This window comes from Gigantopelta aegis, chromosome 4 (genome assembly GCF_016097555.1).
Source record: "Gigantopelta aegis isolate Gae_Host chromosome 4, Gae_host_genome, whole genome shotgun sequence".
Classification (NCBI taxonomy): Eukaryota; Metazoa; Mollusca; class Gastropoda; order Neomphalida; family Peltospiridae; genus Gigantopelta; species Gigantopelta aegis.
In genome coordinates, this window is record NC_054702.1 from 26288760 (window position 1) to 26292283 (window position 3524).

Genomic DNA, 3524 nt, shown 5'->3' on the forward strand with positions numbered 1-3524 from the left:
TAAGATTTGTTTACAGAATTGCATGTGAACACATTCATGACTTAATGAGGCCCCACTTTTCAGTCATCATTTAATACTGTGTAGGTGTCATCTTTCTTTGCTCTCATACCTATAGGAGATAGCTTTAAATTTGTAATGGGCGATTAACAATTGGCCCACCAATGGTAACTCTACATATATCTCTGTTGACACTTTTTTGAAAGGCTGATACTTCATCAGTGTGGACAAATAATGATTATTACAATTAGTTGAGTTTTGGAGTTGAGTTGAATCTTGGTGGTGTAAAATGAAGTATTTCTCTCACAAATAACCAGGTATGTATGCCGCCTGTTGAACGGAATGGTCTACTCTGTGGTTACAAGACTGTATTTTGCTAAAGTGACGGAAAATGTAATGCCACCCGATCTGAATTACATTTATAATAGAACTGTTTTCCTGATACTAATTCATAAACAGATGATTACCTGAACCGTCCAGGTATTTGTAATAACGAACTGGTTTGGAGCACAGGTACCCCCAAACAGAAACCCCTAATATGAATACTATAGTTACATATATAAAGATTATATTATAACGTTACTATAACATATCTGACGTTATTGTTAGGGGATACCTGTGGTTTGAAACAGGTGTCAGCATTGTTAAAAGTATAACATTTATTAACATCCTATTAAATATATGTGCCCATCTGTTAAAAATATGTTTTTATCTTCAAGGAATGTAGATTTAGATAGATTAAGTTACCATTAGTTTATGCCCGATACATATCTGATATACGGACTCTCAAATTCTCAAAAACACAAACACGGCCTATGTGTTATACATCATCATTTATGCCTACTCTAAAAGATATACTGTTTCAATCTGTTTTACTGTGCATGTAGGCCTACTCTAAGAGATATACTGTTTTAATCTGTTTTACTGTGCATGTAGGCCTACTTTGTAGCTCTAATAATGGTTAAGAAAATTACTAATCCCACCTTTCTGTCACATACTGTAAGTGCCACAAAGTAATTTACAAAATACCTACATGTACGGTGTAGACATACCAAACTTTATACGCAGAAAGATGTGCCGTCATTTTTTATCTTTCTTTTTTTTTCAAATTGAACATCACACATTAACCGCTGTTGGTGAAAAAACACGGACGAGTAATTATTCAATGGTCCTTTTACTTTTTGCAAATTTTGAATAATTTTATAAACCTTATTGGAAATAAAACATCATAGTTACTGCTATTTGAGTATGTCCTGGGGCATAGCCATGACAGGAAAAAACGCCGAGGGAAACCCAGACCTGTGAAATAAATATCAGTGTCATGGGAAAAAAAAAAAATCTTGGGCCTCGTCTGCCTCATGCTGGCTATGCCATTGACGTCTTATAAATATATGACCGCCGTTTTATAAATTGATCGGCGCGGACAGAAGACAGCAGAGGCAGCTACCATTGCCGTTGAAATTATAGAATTTATCTTTGTGCACAATATTTTGCACAATGTAAATATGGTACCTGAGAGCAAAAACATCCTTGTGAAGTACAGCATAGGGTAAGAACAAAGAAGAATGTCGGCAATCAAAACAGAAGCAGTCACAACGATAGGAAATATAAAACGACCTTGCTTATTATATAGGCTTTATTATTCTAACTATAATAATAATTATTATTATTATTGGAATATTTTTATTATTTAAGCATTTAGAATAGATGATCCAGTTCTGTTTGGTGCATAAAAGGTCCACCACATCGCTATAGTTTTGCAATGCTCGCTTATCTAAATTATCTAGGTCAACTTCAAATGCAATGGCCAGTTTGCTTTTTCTTCATTTAGCGGGACGCCAGTAGAACTGGGACTTTACGTGATTTGCGCAAGCACTGAGCTTCTCAAGTGATTTTGAACAAATTTAACTGTCTTGATTAAGGAGTCATCTCATATCTCCAAAACATACTTATACCCATAGAGGTATGGTACAACATCTTTCCAGGGGTCGGTGGGAGATTTGCCTTGAAATTTTGACAGTGGGCAGCGGTTGGCATAGGCGTTACATGTAAGGGGGTGTTAATAATTACGTAATGCTCTAGGGGTAGAGGAAGAGGGTGGTGTCTTCGATTTACGTAATATTTTTCAAGACTATATGTTATTTGTATTCATTACTTAAGACTTAAAAAGGTGTTTTGGGAAATGCGCGGTCGGTCAAGGATCAATCCCCATCGGCGGGTATATAAAAGGCCATGGTATGTGATATCCCATCTGTGGGATGGTACATATAAACGATTCCTTGCTAAAAAACACAAATGTAGCATGTGCAGGGATTTCAGCAGGGTTGGGGGTTATAGACTGTGTTGAGCAAAGTTTATATGGGGCCATGCTCCCCCAGAAAATATATTTAATTTTTTTAAGCTTAGGCAGGTAAGGGTTTCGACCCCCAATACCCCCTCCCTCTGCACATGCACCCATTTCCTCTCTAAGATTATATGTCAAAATTACCAAATGTTTGACACCCAATAGCAGATGATTATTAAATCAATATGCTTTAACATTGATGTCCCTAAACAAAACAAACTATCTTTCCCCTATTTATTTGAATTTGTCGATTTTAACACACATAAAATTAAGAAGTGAAAAAGTTCATTGTCTACTTTAGGATATATGATCTGAAATAGGAAGGTACGAGTGTTGATAATACGTTGTTAAGATCAAACCGGTTTTAACGAAAGACTCTAGTACCGTATCCTCAACCGAACGTTCTTCGTACAGTGCAAGATTTCTCTTTTAATTTTTTGGAGACGCACCCTACAATTTCAAATCCGCAAACACACGTTTTAACTGAAATTGACAACAGGATGTGGTTTGTGCTTTGCCAAGCAATGGCGGCACAGGTGACAAATTATGCATATACTTTTGACGATCTCCGTTCATAGTGAACACACACACGTTTTTTACAAGTGCATTTGAGCTTGTATTTCATATTTGTACATGATGTTATAATATGCTAACCAGAGACTGTAACTTTAAATAAAAATTATTATTATTATTATTACTATTATACTATTATTATATTATTATAATTATTTTGACCTAACTTTAAAGACATTTACGTATACCTGTAGCAGGAGTTAGACTCAGTGATAAGGATTCCACACTTGACATTAAACGCGTCACAAACTTTGCAGCTAGGCCTACTCCTATATGTCAGGTCCAAGGAGGCTGTCCAGATTTCAATGGTTCTACTGATGAAATTCCCTTTGGAATTCCCTTTGTTCAAAAGACTATTCCCTTTTAAAACTGAAACACTTCTCCAACAATGATGTTGTGTTCAACTTTTAACACATGATAACAAAAACTTTCTTCAACACCATTGTTTGAAAAATACAATCCTTTATTTCACTTGTTTGTAAATACTCGGCCAACACTTGAAGTGTTTTACGTTTAAAACTTTAAATAACTAACTTACGTCATACCTCAATATGATGTCACTTATAACAATGTGATGTAACGTCACAATTGACAGCACACAAATACTAAT